This window comes from Sphaerodactylus townsendi, linkage group LG03 (genome assembly GCF_021028975.2).
Source record: "Sphaerodactylus townsendi isolate TG3544 linkage group LG03, MPM_Stown_v2.3, whole genome shotgun sequence".
Classification (NCBI taxonomy): domain Eukaryota; kingdom Metazoa; phylum Chordata; class Lepidosauria; order Squamata; family Sphaerodactylidae; genus Sphaerodactylus; species Sphaerodactylus townsendi.
The window spans coordinates 165,150,601-165,171,828 of record NC_059427.1 but is presented as its reverse complement, the minus strand read 5'-3'; the positions used below and the strand labels follow the sequence as shown (position 1 = coordinate 165,171,828).

General features: G+C 45.8%; 1 protein-coding gene across 1 annotated transcript in view; it reads right to left on the bottom strand.

Annotated features, from left to right (window-relative positions):
- Positions 1 to 21,228, bottom strand: part of ANKFN1 (ankyrin repeat and fibronectin type III domain containing 1) — a 220,743-nt gene that overhangs the window by 146,308 nt on the left and 53,207 nt on the right. The gene's annotated exons all lie outside the window — the stretch shown is intronic.

Genomic DNA, 21,228 nt, shown 5'->3' with positions numbered 1-21,228 from the left:
ACAGTAAAAACCACACCATACAATGTCACAGTGAAAAGAAACGATTAGCAAAATTAACAAGAGCATCAGAGTCAACAGCCTAAAAATGGAAAGGTTGGAAGGGGGGGGGGATTTGGAAGAGACAGCCTCAGACCTCTGACCTTATTTCAATATAGGCTTTTGACTATCATAACTGCAGACAAAGACTGAAAGACTGTGGAATGCCCTCACGTTTTTAGAAACAACAGAGGAACTTCACAAATTAACAAAGAAATCAATGGGACTAAAGACGGGGTTGAAGTCTGGCCTAAGCAGCACATGAATCACGACCCAAGACTACCCAAAAGGGCAGTAGGAGAAATTCTATCTGAAAATTATTTTGAAGGAAACCTTTGCAATGAAATTTTAAATCAAGTCAAGTCAAGTCAACTGTTATTGGCATCTCAGCATAAAAGACAGAAAAAAAGGAAGAATAGTCAATCATATGTAATATAGATCTTGACAATCTACTACAGTACTATAGAAGTCTTACTCTATGTTTGTAAACGCATCTCAATGGCGAGACATAGAAATTTGGCCGTTGTCTCGGTTATATAATTGACATCATTATTCAACAGGTATAAATTTTAATTAATGGATTGCCTTCTTTTCCTTTGCATCAGATCATCCAAATTAAACCATGCAATTTATAGAACTAGCTGTCTCTGCACTGACACCACTCGCACTCAATCCTTCAGTCAGACTAGGGCCGTGATGGCGAACCTTTGGCACTCCAGATGTTATGGACTACAATTCCCATCAGCTGGCAGGGGCTGATGGAAATTGGCCATGCTGGCAGGGGCTGGTGGAAATTGTAGTCCATAACATCTGGAGTGCCAAAGGTTCGCCACCACTGGACTAGGGTGACAGAATTCCCCTTTCCCTACTGCTGGTCAGCCTATCCCAGATTCTTGCTCATAGTTGTGGATTTTTATTCCACCACAAAACTTTCCATAGAGAAATGTTTTGACAGGGTAAACTATTCTGATGTGGCGTCATCAAAGAGCAGACACCATTATAGTATTTTTTTTCTTCAGTAGACCTAGGGATAATGTGACATTTGTACATTTTTGTATTTCACAGAACATTAGGCTGCCTGATTGCAGTGAAAAATACCCAGCTTTTTCTCTTGGGTGTCCTACTTTGCTATTCTTCATCAGAGTCTAGAGAAAAAAAGAAACAGCTTAGACCTCAGGTTCTACTGGCAGGAAAATTACAAGCCCCCCTAGCCCTAGCCCTGAAGAGCATAGCTCCGTCTCCTGTGTCTGAAGAAATAGGATACCCTCCCCTCCCCTCCCCACCCCACCAATTTCTAGCTGCAAGATTTCTTGCATTAAAGCCTGGAGAAAAGGCAAGCAAAAGAAGAATATTGTAACAATGGCATCCCAGCTTACAATAGTAACAATGGCATTCCAGTTCCTCTAGAGAGGCAGACCTCCATACCTGCGGGACTGTCTTGCCCCATATGTCCCGAATCGGCCCCTGCGGTCAGCAGAGGCCAATCTGCTGGTGATCCCTGGCCCCTCAATGATGCGGCTGGCCTCCACCTGGGCTAGAGCCTTTACAGCTCTGGCCCCTGCCTAGTGGAACGCTCTACCCCCAGCTATGCGGGCCCTGCGGGATCTTAATGAATTTCGCAGGGCCTGCAACACTGAGCTGTTCCACCAGGCCTTTGGGGAGACTGGCCGCTGATGGCCCCCCCTTTCTATAACATCTGTGGACCCTGCCGTCCCCCCTCCCCTTTTTTCTTAGGGGATTTATTAGTAGGACGCCATCGGTATATCTGATATTAGGATGCTGCATTTTAATGGGGTTGGTTTTTAACATGTATAGAGCCACTACTTAATGATTTATTTAACTAATTTTGATATTATTGATTTTATTTTGTGCTCTAGCTATATGTTCTGTTCACCGCCCTGAGCCCTCTGGGGGAGGGTGGTTTATTATTATTATTATTATTATTATTATTATTATTATTATTATTATTATTATTATTATTATTATTATTATTATTATTATTATTATTATTATTATTATTAATAATAATAATAATAATAATAATAATAATAATAATAATAATAATAATAATAATAATAATAATAATAATAATAATAATAATAATAATAATAAATTTCCTTGCACTTTGGCCTAGGGTTCATTGCTTTGTGAGAAAAGATAAAGAAAACTACCATGCACCACAAGGAGAAAGTCTATGGGCATGTTACCTAAAATGGTTGGGTCTGTCCCTTCTTAGGTTGGGGAATTAGTGAGAGGCAGACCTGCTATGCGAGAGGGGATACCTGGGATCTTTCCCACCTATGTTTACAGGGTCTTTCTCCTTGGAAAAACCTCTGGGAACCAGTAATAAAGTTTAACAATTTTACACATATGGTAAAATACGAACACAGAGGATTTCAGCAAGCTTAGTATTTTAAAAGGGAGGGAAAATAGACCAGGAATGGAGTAGGTTGTTATGGGGAGGGTTATAGCTACCTGTCTTGAAGCAGATGAGGTCCAATGCCCACACTGAATTCCATGGAGACGTAAAGCAGCACAATGCAATCAGACCAGAGTTAAGTCCAGAAAACAATGCAACTGAACCAAGGCAGGGGGTGCTATGTGGTTTACTGGAGCTTTTGAGGAAGATAGTTTAAGAAGAGCCTTTTCTCCTGATAGCTTTCAGCCTGCATCTGTGGCTGGCATCTTCAGAGGAGATCCTCTGAAGATGCCAGCCACAGTTGCAGGCAAAACGTCAGGAGAGAATGCTGCTAGAACACGGCCATGCAGCCCGGAAACCACACAGCACCCCAGTGATTCCAGCCGTGAAAGCCTTCGACAGTACATTGAACCAAGGCAGTTCAGAACACAACTGGGTGCAGCATAACTAGACCAGAGTTTAGTGCAAAGAACTCTCGGCAAAGACCTCAGTGTGGGCAGCCTAGATATAGGAAAATTTAGCCCTCCAGCAATGTTAAGGGAGCTAATCTTCCTACAAAAAAAAAGTTCTTGTCCTCCAGAGGAGGACAATGTGGTCAACAAGGGCTTGATGACTCAAAGCTAGGGAGTGTCCATCAGTGGATTAGATTTAGGGTGGAATGGAAGGGATCACAATTCTGGCATTATTCCAATTCAGAGTAAGGTAAAGTGGCTCCTGGGAGCAAGGCAGAAAAGGTGTGATAGGATTAGCCAGATAAGAATAACTGGCAAGAGACTTTGATTGTACCAGGAGCAAGAGAGATGTGCAGTTTCCAGGGGCTAATAGCCATTTCCAAGCACTTGGGAAATACTTAGGACTGAAAAGGATGTAGCTGGCAGCTACACATTACAATGTGAGACTGGAGAATTTGCCCAGGCGGTTTCTTTTCATATAGGCACCACAGTACAGACTCGGGGAGATGGCAGCCATCTTAGCCTGTATTGCCAAGACACCTTCAAAGGAAACAGTAGAGCACTGCTCTCTAAAAACAGTCCCCTCTCCACCCCCTGTCCTGCCACAGGTCTGTCTGGTAACAGGCAAAAGCACTCTAATGGTTCTGTTAAAGAAGAAAAATATACTTTCTATCATGCATTGGTAGAAGTTGTTTTCACCACAGAGTTTCGCTCATGCACCAGAACATCTCCCATGTCATCAGCAACGTGATGATGTCACTTCAGGAAGTGACATCAGTGGGCCAATGGGATCAAGGCCTAAGTTTTAATTTGTTCCTCGTCTCACCTGGAGGCTGGGTAACCCTACCAAAATCCCAAGTCTCATTTTGCATCAGTCGTCTGTCACTTACTTGCAGTGAAGTCATGTGCAGAATTACTACAGTAAGTCTACTGATTTCAGTGAACTTGAACTGGAGTACTCCGCTGTTATGGCGCCAATTACCCCCATATATTATTGCAATATATTTTCTTTTAAATCATATTGGCAGAAGCCAGTTTTCACAGCACCTCTCTGTGTAGGTAGCAGCATGTTCACCTGACAGCAAGCCAAAGGTCAAAAGTTTGCTTTAACATGATCTAATCAAGGGAATGAGTTACTCCTGTACAACATGGAGGCCTCATCCTGTTTAAGGGCATGCTTGATTACCACACCTTGCAAAGATACTGTTAAGACAAAGAATATGGAAAGCCACCTTAATATCAGATTCTGCATTTCCCTATCTTTTCTGGAAACCAGGTCAGCAACAGATGGTTGCTTCTCTGCATCTCCTCTACCCATTGTTATGACTTTCCTAAACCACTCACCTCACCCCGGTCTAATGTCTCAGCTAAATCTGAATATCTTGGGCAGTGACTCTAAAGAATTAATCTGCATGGAAGCCTTGCAGCGTTTCCTCATTTAGCTTAACAAAGCAATTTGGCCCCATTGTCCTGGGCTTAGCAATAATTGAGCTGATTAACTAGCTCTGTACCCCAAACCCAGCACAGATGTGAAACCTAGTGCAATTGGTTCCTTTTCCCGCCAAGGAACATCTACCTTATAAAAGTTTAGTTCACCTGCAACACATTGCTCATTACTAGCCTGTGCCTCCCTTGGTCTGGTCAGTTTGAGACACGATATCGTCTTCTACTGGGTTTCTGTGCTGGCGTGGAATCCCTGCCTTCTACTGCTTCGTGCGCTGCTTAAGATCATTAGGTGACGTATCACCCTGCTAATTCCCAATTCCCTCTCTATTTTCCCACCTACCTTTCAAACCTTTCCATATACTAGGAACTTGAATGCGTGTGCTCTTATGCCTTACTGTATGTGTGTATTTTAAGCCAAATTTATATAAATATTTGAAAACTCATTTGGACTCTTGCTCCTTGCCAAATCCCTTCCCCGTATACATAGTCTACAAGATCCCTCCTAGCCTCCTCTCGCACTGCCAAGTTGAGTATTCATTCCCCTTTGCTATTTTAAAACTATATGTGTGCGGTTACACTCTTAGCAGCTGGTGGAGATTCCCTTTTTATAAATTGATAACCCTTGTTAAGCTAGGTAACACTGCATAGGGCTGCATAGTTACTATGGTGCGTCCTCTGCCCTGCCCTACCCAGGAATGCCCTGCCTCACCCCGGAACATCCTTGGAATTCCCTCATCACACCCCCACAGGAGCGTGCGCCCAGTGCGTTGCGCACCCCCTGTCCCCTTGGAGCTACGCCTCTGGCAGCAGGGTAACTCATGGCCATTTAGCTTGGCAGTGCACCTTGTCAATCCTTATATCTGTTCAGCTATTATTCTCATGATAAAAATTGTCCTTGAAAACAGAACGCTGTTAAACACTCTTTTGCTGGAATATGCCTTTAGACTTCAATATATGCACTTCTTTATTCACTTATTCCCTGCCCTTTTTCTCCAGGAGGAGCACCAAGCAGCTCACACTATTCTTTTCCCCTCCATTATGTCCTTGTTGAAGTTAGGCTGAGAGAGTGTGAGTTGTCCAAGGTCCCTCTGCAAGCTTCCACAGCAGAATAGGGACTTGACCTTGGGTCTCCCAGATCAATGCATAAAATGTTATTACATAATAAGAAAGCAATGCAGGGAGAGCTGGTTAATGCACACAGCAAACAGATACACCGTGGTATAGTCTCCAATCCCATTACCTATAAAAATCGCCTTCCTAAAGCCTTTCATTATAGTATAGCCCTGTTAGCTTTATACGTTTTCTTTTACGCCAACAAAAGTTAATATGTAGGAAATGTATGTATCAAATGCCCTCCTACACAATTCTGTTTGCAGAATGCAAGCAGAGTGAGAGTTCTGATGAACTCTTCAAGCAGGTCAGCATGGCATGGTAGTTAAGAGCAGGTGGACTCTAACCTGGAGAACTGGGTTTGATTCCCAACTCCTCCATATGAGTGGCTGGTTCTTGTTTATGAAATTCTGCATTGAATCCTGTCACATCTTTGTCATATCTGAATAGATTCCTTATTTTACTGTTCCTTTGGATATCTCTGAATACTATTCCAGCCAAAGTCACTTTAAAAGACAGACAGGTACAAAATGCCCTTGCAGGTGGAAGTTTGGAAAGTATCGAAAGAATAGCCCTTAAATACTTCCTTAAAAGGGAAAGGAGCGCCAGAGTGGTGTAGTGATTAAGAGCAGATGGACTCTAATCTGGAGAACTGGGGTAGATTCAGAGGTGGGATCCAGCAAGTTCTCACCAGTTCCCGAGAGTGGGTTACTAATTATTTGTGTGTGCCGAGAGGGGGTTACTAATTGGGTCTGCTTTTCCATCTCCACGCCCTCGCCTCCCCGAGAGGCACACTGCCTTTGAACGTGAAGGTTCCATATAGCAATTGTAACTAATAATGTAAATCCCTGAACTGGATTAACCCCTTTCAGGTACTGCAATTCATTGATTCTCAGCCTTTTGTACCTTTTATCTCACCAGTCTCTATCAAAGAATCTGTGTGTTTCACCATTGCTGTGTTCAGATTTGTGAGTTGGGGCATTTTCTATAATGTGATAATGATTTAGAAATGACCTGGTGCAAAAAAATTTTTTGGGGTCGTGGTGGGGTGGCTGCCCATGGAGGGGGGGCATCCAACTCAGGTTTTGCCCAGGGCTCAGGTTTGCCTAGGTAAGCCTCTACCCCCTTAGCTGAGGGGGGGCTGGCAAGGGAACCTGTTACTAAAATCTTTGGATCCCACCACTGGGTAGATTCCCCTCTCCTCCACATGAATGGCAGACTCTTATCTGGTGAATTGGATTTGGTTCCACACTCCTCCATTCCTGCTGAGTGACCTTAACAGTTCTCTCAGAATTCTCTTGCACCACCCAGTTTGCAACATGTCTGTTGTGGGGAGAGGAAGGGGTGTTATAAGCTGCTTTGAGGCAGAGAAAAGCGGCATATAAATCCAAATCCTTCTTCTTTACAAGGTGGCAGCCACAACAAAGAATGTCTTTCCAGGGAGGCAGCCCAACAGATATGTGGGCCTAAGGCCATGCAGACACAACACTGAATTGAACTTGGTAACTGACGCGAAGCCAATGGTGTGTCTGCAAAATGGGAGTAACATGCATGCTCCTGATAATAGCCAACCTGCAGCATTTTGCACCAACTGGAATCTCATAAGAACATAAGAACAAGCCAGCTGGATCAGACCAGAGTCCATCTAGTCCAGCTCTCTGCTACTCGCAGTGGCCCACTAGGTGCCTTGGGGAGCTCACGTGCAGGATGTGAAAGCAATGGCCTTCTGCGGCTGCTGCTCCTGAGCACCTGGACTGTTAAGGCATTTGCAATCTCAGATCAAAGAGGATCAAGACTGGTAGCCATAAATCGACTTCTCCTCCATAAATCTGTCCAAGCCCCTTTTAAAGCTATCCAGGTTAGTGGCCATCACCACCTCCTGTGGCAGCATCTCAAAGCTGCTTTCCTTTGTAGAGGTCTATGTATCATGGCATAAATCCAAGTGTTCAGACTGGCCAGACCAGGGGCCATTTTCCAGGCTAAACAAAGTTGGACAATAGTGATTTTGGTAGCTGCATTCGCTTGGTCCTCCAGCAGATGCTGGATCCACAATAAACTCAAGGCTCTTAATCAAGTCTGCAAAGGTCAGCGGAACCCCATCAAAAATGGGAAGCACAATGTTCTGTGAGATGTCTGGCTTCCCAACCAGTACCGTTTCTGTCTTGCCAGGTTTAATGTTTCAGTTTGTTCATTCTTAGCCATTTAGTGTCAGCCCTCTGGCAGTGGATTACCTTTACTCCATCACCAGGAGATTTGAACAGAGAGATAATAGAACTGGCTACCATCAACCTATTGACACACATGAAGCAAATAAATCAATAAACAAGCATAAATACGGAGGCCTCTTCCAAGGAAAAAGAGCCCAGCACATACTGATATGCTCACTCTCTCCATCTTCAACAGTCCACCAAAGGTAATAATTTGTTTTCCAAATTTCAGAATACTGTTTTTAATAAAACCTTCATCTTGTTAAGGTCGTTTTAGCACTTCTGCTTAGGATTTTTCCCCCTTTTCTCTCACGAAATCCCTACCTTCTTGCTAAAGCACTCCTAGGTGGTGCTTGGGGATCAAAGAAATTCTCTCCTCAGCATGGGGCCTCTTAATCGGTGAAATTTTTCTTTCTCCATCAAAAGTGCCAGCTTTGAGGTGATGAATGGGCTTCAGTGACTAAAGGATGAGCCAAGGGAAACTAAAACAAACATGAACACAGACTTCAGCCTATCAATGTGACTTACTGTTACCTAGTGGTATAAAGGAGCAGTTTTACACTGATTCAGACCAGTTGAGTCCAGTAGTTTCTACCTGAGAGGTCCTTGCTCTTCTGTATTTAAGAGTTATGCACAGTTTAATATACACAGCACGCCCAGACCTATTTGCCTCCGAATGGTATCAACTTCTCAAATCAAAAATTTACTCAATAGGTTTATTACTGGAAGATCTCCGTATGCTGACACCCAGAGAAATTTTCCAAAACTTGAAAAGTAAACTTCTAGAACAGGAATATCATATCTTGTTGGGGCAAGCAAATAAATCATGCTCACCACTCTCTGTCGGAATAATATCGGAACAGGGGCACATAGCCAAATATCTTGAATTATTAACTGAACCCCAACAGAGATGGATTATCACAAGGGCCAGATCCAATACCTTCCCATCGGCCATTACAAGGCGGTAAAACACTTATCCCCCCATACCTCTCCAGGATCGGGTTTGTCCACACTGTAAAAATCAAGTGGAGACTCTTGCTCACATTATTCTTGACTGTCCGAGATATGTGGGCATTAGGAATTTCTCCCCCAGGCTGGCCCTAGACAAATCTGAAGGAAACTCTGACTGTTCTGTTGTGGAGCTTCTGTTAAACAACACAGATGTCATGCTCTTGGAAAAAGTAGCAAAATTTCTTTTACAAGTGACAGAACTTTCTAAGTAATGTATACTGCTATACAGTCTTCCTGTCTGCGCTTTGAATGTACTCTTGATTTATATTTCAAAAATGTCTGGCAATGCTCTAGAACCTATTTTTAAATTTTTATTTATTTATTTATTCATTCCACTTTTATACCGCCCTCCCCCAAAGGGCTCAGGGCGGTTAACAACATAATACATACAAGTGGATAATAAGATAAAATACTAAAATTTATACAAGTTAAAATGCAGATGGCGTCTAACCTTTCACTCCTCTGACTCTGAGGGGGGAACAGCGGATCTCAGTTGTTAATGGGCACCTATCAGCAGCCGGCCTCCCCAAAGGCCCGGCGGAATAACTCGGTCTTACAGGCCCTGCGGAATTCACTGAGGTCCCGCGAGGTGCCAGGACCCAGCTTTGGTGGAAGAGCATTCCCACCAGGCAGGGGGGCCAGGGCATTAGAAAGCCCACAGTTGGCCCTGGTGGAGGCCAGCCAAGCATCATAGAGGGGGCGGGGACCTCCAGTAGATTGGCCTCTGTCGAACGCATGAGACCGACGTGGGACATATGGGGCCAGGCGGTCCCTAAGGCACGGCGTCCCAGACCGCGTGTAAGGCCTTAAAAGCGTTAACACCAATACCTTGAAGAGCCCGATTCCGAGGAACTCAACAGGGAGCCAGTGCAAGCGGTGCAACACGGGAAGGCGCGTGATGTGATCTTCTGAAGGCACCTCCCGTGAGCAAACCTGAGCCGCCGCATGCTGGACCACAGTTTCAATTTCAGAATCAGCCTCAAAGGGTAGGCCCTGCGTGAGAAGCGAGTTGCAATAGTCTAATTCTGGAGGTGACCGTTGCATTGGATCACTGTGGCCAGATCCAGCCCGAGGGAGAGGGGAAGGGGCCAGCCGCCCGGGCCTGGCCGAAGATGGAAAAGCGCCAACCCGGGTTACATGGGCCACCTGGGTCTCCATGGAAAGAGACGAATCCAGGTGGACCCCCCAGGCTTCTGCCCGAACCGAGGGGGCCGGTGCCAATGAGACCCCCCCTCCCACACCGGCGACTGGAAAACCCCCGCCCCCCCGACGGCCTAGCCACAGGATCTCCGTCTTTGCTGGATTCAGTTTTTAACCTGCTCTGCGTCAACCAACCAGCAACCGCCTCCAAACAATGCTGTAGAGCTGCAGAGGCGGTGTCCGCTCCCCTCCATCGACAGAATGAGCTGGGTATCATCAGCATACTGATGGCACTCCAGCCCAAAGCTCCGTACCAGCTGAGCAAGGGGTCGCATATAGATGTTAAATAACAACGGGGACAACAGCGCTCCCTGAAGCACACCACAGTGAAGCGGGCACCTCCGGGAAGCTTGGTCCCCGCACCACACTTGCTGACTCCGGTCCCGGAGAAACGAGGCAATCCATTGAAGGACAGTACCCCGTACCCCGGAAACGGCCAGGCGGTGGGTCAAAAGGTCGTGATCGACCACATCAAACGCTGCGGTGAGATCCAACAACACCAGCAGCGCCGATCCGCCTCGGTCGAGCTGTATACGGAGCGTATCTGTGACGGCGATGAGAACAGTCTCCGTCCCATGCCCAGCACGGAAGCCGGACTGGAAGGGATCGAAGGCCGATGCGTCCTCCAGAAAACCCTCCAGAAATGCCAAATAAAGGTTGTTGTTGTTGTTATTTAAGAGTCTAAGAGCACAATCACCCTGAAAGGCGTGGACCATCAATGGGTTGAAGTGAAAAAAAATAAAATAACAGATTATCCCATCAAAACACATTGGCTTCCCTCTGCATTCCTCAGATGTCTCTCCTGAGGAAGGATCTTATCGTTCGCTTTGAATTTTGCTTTGTAAAATCTGGTAAGAGCCACGGGGGGGGGGGGGGGGCAGAACCTCCTTTCCTGGGATATCTCATGGGTGCAACAGAAAAACCTTTGAATTTCTTCAGAAAGGGAAAGAATTCCTACTTTTGTTCATTTCGCTTTAGGTGAAGTTTCTGTGGCAACTTTATTTCAGACTATGGAGGGCAGGAAGCATCAACTAAAAATTGCCGCCTTTATGTATCTGTTACGTCTCCATTATGCAACCCATTCCCCCATCTTCCCCGCCCCCAGACCCAAGCAACATCTCTAAAAGGCCTTTGCATTTGCTCTGATTAGCCTGAAGGATGCAACTGAAAAAACCCTTTCTCTAGGAAATAAACAAAAGGAAGATAGACATTTTTGTCTTCGTATATCTTTAGAAAACATAAAGCAGCTCAGTGGTGGGATCCAAAAATTTTAGTAACAGGTTCCCATGGTGGTGGGATTCAAACTGTGGTGTAGCGCCAATGGGGTTGGGTGGGGCACGACGGGGGCATGGCTGGGCATTCCGGGGGCGGGGCATTCCTGGGCGGGGCTGTGGCAAGGATGCAGCCGCTGCACTGGTCCTTGGGCGGGAAACGAATACACGCAGGTGCAGGCTGCCACGCACACCGGCGCACCTCCTGCTAGACTGCTTCAAGTTCTGCGCGCTACTGCTGAGAGGAGGGGCATAACTAAGGCAAAAATCACGTGGCAAAATCACTAATTAGCAACCCCCTCTCAGCTCACACAAATCATTAGTAACCTACTCTCGGGAACCTGTGAGAACCTGCTGATCCCACCTCTGAAGCAGCCCCATCCACAGGGCCAGGTGCCCAGACCTGGTGCTGCAGCCACGTCACCACTCCAAAGGGGTCTTTCTGGCAGCGTGGGGAGGCAAAAAGCCCAACAAAGCCTCCCCACCGTTGGAAAGCCCCATTGGGCTTTATGGATTTGTGCCACCAAAAAGATGGCGTAAGTTCACAGGCCTGTGCACTGGCTCAAGTGGGCTCCTCCCACAGCCATGCCCCCACTATGCTGACAGTGACAGTGGAAAGGGGGGCCCTGGCACCACATTCTGCACCGCATTTGACCACCGTAGAGGGCCACAGCTGCCGGAGCAACCCTGCGCGGCCTCTGGTGGCTGAGTCACCACCCCCTTCGGATGGGGCTGTCTATCACATTCATTCATGGTTTGGATTGTGACATAATCCATCATCATTTGCTTAATGCACACCAACTCAAGTGATTCCACACCATGACCTTTTTGAATTTAAAAGGATGCGTGCAGATGAGGAACGATCATGTTATCATTTCATTTAAAAATCTGGTTGGTGGGGAGGGGATGCCCAGTAGCCCATAATCTAAATGCTGTCTTCCCACCTTGTTCTGTCTTCCAGAAATTTCAGACTGGATTGCCCACCAAAGTTTCTGCTCAGCATTTGGTAGCATCTAAATCACTATCTCTCCTAGGGTTGCTAGCTTTAGGTTGAGAAATAGGCCCTTGAGTGATCATAAGCTACCTTTGGTGATTTTCTGATATCACCATATGGCAGCATCTCAATGAAGAAGAAGAAGAAGAAGAAGAAGAAGAAGAAGAAGAAGAAGAAGAAGAAGAAGAAGAAGAAGAAGAAGAAGAAGAAGAAGAAGAAGAAGAAGAAGAAGAGGAGGAGGAGGAGGAGGAGGAGGAGGAGCAGCAGCAGCAGCAGCAGCAGCAACAGCAGCAGCAGCAGCAGCAGCAGCAGCTTGGGTTTATATCCCCCCTTTCTCTCCTGCAGGAGACTCAAAGGGGCTTACAATCTTCTTGCCCTTCCCCGCTCACAACAAATACCCTGTGAGGTAGGTGGGGCTGAGAGAGCTCTGAGAAGCTGTGACTAGCCCAAGGTCACCCAGCTGGCGTGTGTGGGAGTGCACAGGCTAATCTGAATTCCCCAGATAAGCCTCCACAGCTCAGGCGGCAGAGCTGGGAATCAAACCCACTTCCTCCAGATTAGATACACAAGCTCTTAACCTCCTACGCCACTGCTGGCTATACTGAAAGGTCAAATAAAAAACTGAGACCATGCAACGTGTCTTGATAGCAATGATGACAATCGTATGCAGAGTCTCTTTGCTTAGCCTGCTTCCACATGAATTGTGCCATGTGGAGATTGCACCAAATCACACTGAGGTGGGCTATTTGTTTGTCTCTGTATTCATAAAACATCATGACATTGTCATAATATAGGGTGACTGCTTAAGTTGGTGTTTGCCAGAAAACTTTCTGCTATATAGACACTCAAAAACAACAAAAACAGGATGGACTGTGTGAGAAATTGTCTAGCGGAACAAATTCTTCAACACTCCTTTCCCTTGACCCAAGTTGGATGGAAAATGGTCATGCGGTAGCTTTCTACCCTTATGACTATCTAGGTTATGCCAGAAGGCTCTTGCTTGCTTGCTGCACATCGCTGGACATTGTGCTCAGTTTGATACATTTGTGGATTTTAAAAAAGAAGAATATTTCCTACTCTCTCCATCAAACAAGTTGGGATTGCTCAAGTGACTAATACGAGCCAAATGGGATTCTCAGTTCATGTGGTGCTTTTTTCAAACTCTGCAGCATAGTAAACAATCCCATGTTAAATGCTTAATTGCTGCTCTCAGATGTGATACAAGGCCAGTTAATATTTTTGCATTATTTTCAGACCGGAACACCACATTCACTTGAGGCTACTCTAGATTATCACGGCCATGTTTAAAGGCCATGCCTTTTTATGTGAAAATAAGCTGCAGAAATTGTGTATAAAGAAGGTAATTAAAATGGGAATCAAAGAATAAGCCTTGAAAATCAAGGGTAAATTGTAGGCCCATGTTATATGACACTGGAGCAATGGGTTTACAGATACTTTGCAAAATGTCAAGGGTGGGTGAGAAATATAGATTTACAAGCAGGAATCTGCAAGGACATGTGGGATGAATATTACTTCCCTCTCCTCCACCATTTTCTCTGTCTATTTCTCTGGAACCATCAGAGAAGAGTAGCAGTGGAGAAGAGGAGTGGGCCAGAAAGGGCTGAGTGAGCTCTGGTTTTCTTTTCAGAGGGCTTTTCTCAAAGCCACATCTTTTAAACAGTGTATTTTTAACAGGGGTTTTCTCTTTTTCCCCCCTTGTCCTGGGGCTGCTGGTTGGTGGGGGCTGCTGAGGCTGCTAAGAGGTGGGGGTTTTCAAATTTTTAAATCATTTCAGTTAGTCTCTGGAACCAGCGGTGCGCGCCTTTAGGCGCCCACAGGTGTTTACTGAATAAGAACATATTTTAAGGGATAGTAGAAGGTATAGAAACCTTAAGAGGGAGGCACTAATTAAAATCAGTATTTGAATATCTAAACAAAATTAGATATGAAGGCAGGAAGCCAGCAGGGGGGTGGGGGCTTTCCAGTGTTTTGCATGACTATCTGCCACTAGGACAGAAGTTGTGGGTGTGCCCTCGCTGCAATGAGCTCCTGGCACTCAGGAAATGTGTCCGTTCTCTTGAAGCCAAGGTGGCAGACCTGGAGAAGCTGAGAGAGGCAGAGAGGGTGACAGATGAGGCTTTCAGGGACCTAACAGCCGGGTCGCACTCCCAAGGTGACATCTCTTCAGATGTCATGGAGAATGAGAGTCTTGGGGACGGAGGGTGCCAGTCTGAGGTGGTGGAAGATGATCCTTAGATGGGACCCCTTCTTTAGCTGGTGATCAGTTATCCTCTCGCACTGAGGATACCCCTCGGGGAGGTGGGGAGCTCCTTGTAGTGGGTAATTCGATCATTAGGAATATAGAGAGTTGGGTTTGTGATGTCCGCATGGTGACTTGCCTGCTTGGTGCGAAGGTTGCAGATGTCACGCTTCGTCTAGATAGGCTGTTAGACAGTGCTGGGGTGGAATCAGCAGTTGTGTTCCACATTGGCACCAATGACATTGGGAAATGTAGCCAGGAGGTCCTGGAAGATAAATTTAGGCTGCTAGGTGACAGGTTGAGGTCCAGGACCCCCAAGATGGCATTCTCAGAAATGCTACCCGTTCCACACGCAGGGCGAGCTAGGCAAGCGGAGATACAGGGTCTCAATGTGTGGATGAGAAGGTGGTGTAAGGCAAAGGGTTTCAGATTTGTCAGGAACTGGGGAACCTTTTGGGACAAGGCAGGCCTGTACAAACGGGATGGGCTTCATCTTAACCAAAGAGGAACCAGGCTGCTGGCGCTCAACATTAAAAAGGTGGCAGAACAGCTTTTAAACTGATCCTTGAGGGAAAGCCGACAGGAGCTGAGGTGACTTCAGTGTCCATGGGGATGCAGACAGAGAGGGAGGTTTTTCTAAATCAACCACATACAAGCGAGGAGCATAGCAATGTGATAAGTGATAGTGTCTACAAAAGGCTAGAGGGCAAAACACATAAATCCCAGGTTAGGGACAGAGACAGAGTATACAAGTGTCTCTATGCTAATAGTAGAAGCCTTCGACCTAAAATGGGGGAGCTGGAGTACAGAGTTTTGAAGGAGGACATTGATATAGTGGGCATCACAGAGACATGGTGGAATGAGGAGAACCAGTGGGATGCTGTTATCCCAGGTTACAGGCTCTACAGGAAGGATAGGACAGGGCGTATTGGGGGTGGGGTGGCCCTCTACATCAAAGAGAGCATAGTGTCACAAAAAATAGACAATGCAGGGGGAGCTGATTCCTCTACAGAAGCACTGTGGATATCAATACCAGGGGTGAAGCATAGTTTAACATTAGGAATATATTATTGTCCCCCTGACCAAAGTGCACAAGAGGATTCTGAGATGGAAAAAAAATTAGAGAGGCCAACAAAAGCAAAAATGTTGTGGTAATGGGCGATTATAACTATCTCTATATAACCGTGGTGGCAAACCTTTGGCACTCCAGATGTTATGGACGACAATTCCCATCAGCCCCAATTGGCCATGCTGGCAGGGGCTGATGGGAATTGTCGTCCATAACATCTGGAGTGCCAAAGGTTCACCACCACTGCCATATAAACTGGAAAAATGCAGGTTCAGGTCATAGTAAGGAGAGAACATTCCTGGATATACTAAATGACTGTGGCTTAGAGCAGATGGTTGTAGAACCAACCAGGGGAGAGGTGATCCTATATCTAATTCTATGTGGACCTGGTGCGGGAAGTCAGTGTTGTTGAGCCGATAGGGAACAGCGACCACAATGCTGTCAGATTCAGTATCTCTGCATGTAACAAGCGGCAACCACTACCGAAGTTACATTCGCCTTCAGAAAGGGATATTTCTCAAAGATGAGGGGGGATAGTATGCAGGAAGCTGAAAGGGAAAATCAAGAGAGTCAAAACTGTCCAAGATGCTTGGAGGTCATTTAAAAACACAGTTATAAAAGCTCAGCTGGAATGTGTTCCGCAGGTTAGGATAGGCAGTGCCCAGTCCAAAAGGAAGGCACCATGGTTAACAAGGGAGGTTGAGGAAATTAATTAAAAAAAAGATGTCTTTTAGAAAATGGAAGTCCAACTTAACTGATGAAGAATACCAGAGAGAACACAAATGCTGGCAATAGAGAAGCAAGTTAGCTGTAAGGGAGGCAAAAAAGGATTATGAGGAACGCATGGCTGCGAACATCAAGACCAGCAACAAACAGTTCTTCAAGTACATCAAAAGCAGGAAGCCAGCAAGGGAAGCGGTAGGCCAATTAGATGACGAAGGAACAAAAGGTGTGCTAAAAGATGACAGGGAAATTGCAGGGAAGCTGATTGAATTTTTTGCATCTGTCTTAGCCCAAGAGGAGGTGAGGAAAATTCTTGCACCTGAACCCAGCTTCTTAGGAGGTGAATCCGAGGAACTAGCAAAGATAGTGGTAGACAAGGAAGAAGTTCTGGCAGCCATTGATAAACTAAATGCTATCAAATCCCCTAGCCCAGATTGCATTCATCCAAGAGTTCTTAAAGAGCTCAAGCATGAAATTGCTGATGTTCTCACTTTAATATGCAACTTATCCCTGAAATCTGCCTCCATCCCTGAAGACTAGAAGATGGCCAATGTCACACCAATCTTTAAGAAAGGCTCTGGGGGAGGGGGACGCAGGAAATTACAGGCCAGTCAGTTTGACATCTGTTCCTGGTAAATTAATAGAATCTATCATTAAATATAAATTTGTTAAACATGTAGAAAAGCAAGACCTGCTGAGGAAGAGTCAGCATGGCTTTTGCAGAGGCAAGTCCTATCTTACAAACTTACTATAGTTCTTTGAGGGTGTAAACAGGCATGTGGATAAGGGGGAACAAGTGGATATTGTCTACTTGGATTTCCAAAAGGCTTTTGACAAAGTTCCTCACCAGAGACTGTTGAGAAAACTCAGCAATGAAGGAATAAGAGGGGAAGTCCTCCTATGGATTAAAAACTGGTTGAGGAACAGGAAACAAAGGGTGGGTATAAATGGGAAGTTCTCACAATGGAGAGATGTAGTGAGAGGTGTCCCCCAAGGATCCATTTTGGGACCAGTGCTCTTTAACCTATTCATAAATGACGTGGAAGTAGGGGTGGGTAGTGTGGTGGCCAAGTTTGCAGATGATACCAAACTATGCAGGGTGGTGAGAACCACAAAGGATTGCGAAGAGCTCCCAGCAGACCTTGATAAATTAGGTGAGTGGGCTAAGAAATAGCAAATGCAGTTCAATGTAGCAAAATGTAAAGTGATGCACATAGGGCAAAAAATCCAAACTTCACATACAAGCTACAAGGGTCAGTGCTATCAGTCACAGACCACCAGGAAAGGGATTTGGGTGTCTTAGTTGATAGTTCCATGGGAATGTCAACTCAATGCATGGCAGCTGTGAAAAAGGCAAACTCTATGCTGGGGATCATTAGGAAAGGAGTTGATAATAAAACTGCAAAGATTGTCTTGCCCTTATATAAAGCCGTGGTGCGACCGCAGTTGGAGTACTGTGTCCAGTTCTGGTCGCCACATCTCAAAAAGGATATTGAGGAGATAGAAAAAGTGCAGAGAAGGGCAACAAGGATGATTGAGGGACTGGAGCACCTTCCTTATGAGGAGAGGCTGCAGTGCTTGGGACTCTTTAGTTTGGCAAGGAGACGGCTGAGGGGTGATATGATTGATGTCTATAAAATTATGCATGGGGTAGAAAATGTTGACAGAGAGAAATTTTTCTCTCTTTCTCACAATACTAGAACTAGGGGGCATTCATTGAAAATGCTGGGGGGAAGAATTAGGACTAATAAAAAGGAAACACTTCTTCACGCAACGCAGGATTGGTGTTTGAATATGCCACAGGAGGTGGTGATGGCCACTAACCCGGATAGCTTTAAAGGGCTTGGACAGATTTTATGGATGCGAGAAGTCGATTTATGGCTACCAATCTTGATCCTCCTTGATCTGAGATTGCAAATGCCTCAACAGGCCAGGTAATCGGGAGCAACAGCCGCAGAAGGCCATTGCGTTCACATCCTACATGTGAGCTCCCAAAGGCACCTGGTGGGCCACTGTGAGTAGCAGAGAGCTGGACTAGATGGACTCTGATCTGATCCAGCTGGCTTGTTCTTATGTTCTTATGTTCTTATGAAACAAGGAGAGGTGTTTGTGTGTGCCTTGAAGAGGACACGGAGTACTGGAACAAAAGGGCCAGATAGCAGAAGCAGTGCTGTGCTAGAAAGGAAAATAAAGTTTGCTCAGAACTGGTTCTGGTGGGTTTTCTGGGCTGTGTGGTCGTGGTCTGGTGGATCTTGTTCCTAACGTTTCACCTGCATCTGTGGCTGGCATCTTCAGAGGTTATCACAGAGGGAAGTCTGTTACACACTGTGTCTAGTGACCTTAAGGGATGGAGGACACAGTGTGTGACAGACTTCTCTCTGTGATGCATCTCTGAAGATGCCAGCCACAGATGCAGGCGAAATGTTAGGAACAAGATCCACCAGACCACGGCCACACAGCCTGGAAAACCCTACACAACCAGTTGAATCCAGCTGTAAAAGTCTTTTGCTCAGAACATTCTCTTTCCCCAAGTGGTGGGGGAAGAAGCCAACAGATACGAATGAGAGATGAGGCAGATGCGCAGAAGTGGCAAAAAGGAAGGAATTATCTACCTTTCAGAGCCACAGTAAGAAAGGATGGTCTGGAAGAGCTTCACTTGTATTTCTGCCACTATCTTTATTTTTGTTTGCAGGAAACTGACATTTTCTGGCTCAGTTGGGTAGATATGGGCAGGTGTCTCTCTGAAACCAGTAAAGGAGCTGGACAAAAGTTAATAAGCCAAACCTCAATCTGGATAAGATAGAACAGGCCAATTCAAGGTCTGCTTGTATTGAAGAGCACTGCACTGTCCCTTAAGGAGATGACGATGGTGATGATGATGATGATGATGAAGAAGAAGCAGCAGCAGCAGCAGCAGCAGCAGCAGCAGCAGCAGCAGCAGCAGCAGCAGCAGCAGCAGCAGCAGCAGCAGCAGCAGCAGCAGCAGCGTTGGATTTATATCCCCCCTTTTTCTCCTGCAAGGAGACTCAAAAGGGCTTACAAACTCCTTTCCCTTCCCCCCTCACAAGAAACACCCTGTGAGGTGGATGGGGCTGAGAGAGCTCCATAGAGCTGTGACTAGCCCAAGGTCACCCACCTAGCATGTGTTGGAGTGCACAGGCTAATCTGAATTCCCCAAATAAGCCTCCATAGCTCAGGCAGCAGAGCGGGGGATCAAATCCAGTTCCTCCAGATAAGAGTATACCTGCTGTTAACCACTACACCAATGGCAGTCATACTTTGACAGGCCTGCTTTGGCCATTATTATACATGTTCTGATTATATCCTGGATGGACTACCGTAATGCGCTCTACATGGGGATGCCATGAAGACTGTCTTACTGCTGATTAAAAAAATAAAGAAAAAGGAAAAGAAAAAAAAGAAAATGAAAGAGACCATAATGAGAAGAAAGACAAAGAGAAGGGGGAGGCTGTTTCCAAAAGCTCAATGGCTCACTCACACTGCTGATTCTGGATTTTTCCAGAACTGGTTGGTCTAAAATCAAGAGCCTTTCAGTCCATCCATCAAATTTAAGGATCTCAATATCTGGGGAGGTGAGAGCTGAGAAAAACTTCATCTACAGCTGAGAAAAAAAAGCCCCTATCAGCAAAGAGTCGTTTGGGAGCACTCAAGAGCACAGCCAGGGTGAAATGCCATTCCGCCGGAAGTCACCATGATGACTGGTAGCTTCAATCTGTTCTGTTGGGGTGAGCCAGCTTAACCCAGCAGAGCCTCAGACAGAGCACAGGGATGCCTGCGCAATCTGTTGCCCTCTGGGCAAGTGAGCTCACCTGTCACAAGGCCCCCATGACTCACGGTCATGGGATGCCCTGGACAAAGGTACATACCCCCAGGTATGGATTAGGCCCAGACAGGAATGTTTCCTCCCGCACGTACGCAGACCCCATGAGTCATGTACTGTACAATATTCTCCCGCTTTCCCGCCCCCTTTGGAAAACCCTAATAAAAGGTGCCAGGGACCAGAGCTCGGCAGATTAGCTAGATTGACCTGCCGCTGGCTTCTCTCCACCGGACCCTGATATCGCTGCGTCCCGCCTATTCCTTACGATGAACGTAACGACTTCATGTTCAAAACGTGGCAGCTACATATTTTTGTCAGTTTTATAAGTTCTGTACTGGTGCCGTTCAAAGATCAAATTGGACCTATAAAATCCTACACAGTCTGAGACCAGAGTACCAAAAGATCCCTGTTCCCTTATGTATCTACCCGCTTGATAAGGTATTACTCAAAGGCACCATAATATGTGTCCCCGCATTTGAAAGCTGGATGGATAAATACAAGAGACAGGGCTTTTCCAGTATGCTTTGGAATTCTCTCCACACAGAGATTCACCAGATATGCAACCTGGATTCTTTTAAGTGCCTTTTAAGTGCCTTAAAGAGCAGCAGTGGTGTAGTGGTTAAGAGCAGGTGTATTCTAATCTGGAGGAACCGAGGGTTGATTTGGCTGATCTGGCTGGCTAGGCGGGTGTCTCCTCCCTCCCTCACCGCTCCATGTGCATCCCTCCTGAAGCTGCGCACTCGGTGGAAGAGGACGACCATCCCAGATAGAAGGAGTGTACCGTTCTTCGGTCAAGGGTCAACAACCAAGACTGAAGCAATGCAATACACCATATACTCTATAGGATCCACTGGCAATTTATAGTACAGCAATTCTCCAATTATTCCTCGTTAGTATTTATCTTGAGCTGTTAACGTCAATTTTACTGCTGCAAAAACTGGTACAGCCTACAACACTGACCATGTTTAAATCTCAGTGGGTGGTGGAAAAAAGATATTTGACAGGCAGTCAATTAGAGGAGAAGTAGTTGTTTCTGTTGGCAGTAGACAATAGGACTTGCTATAATGAGATTAAATTATGGACAGAAAGATACCAGCTGGAAATTAGGAACTTTTTTTTTACAGTAAAACTTTTTTACAGTAACAGAGAAATTATTAATGCCCCTCCCCCGGAGTACCCGGCCATGCCC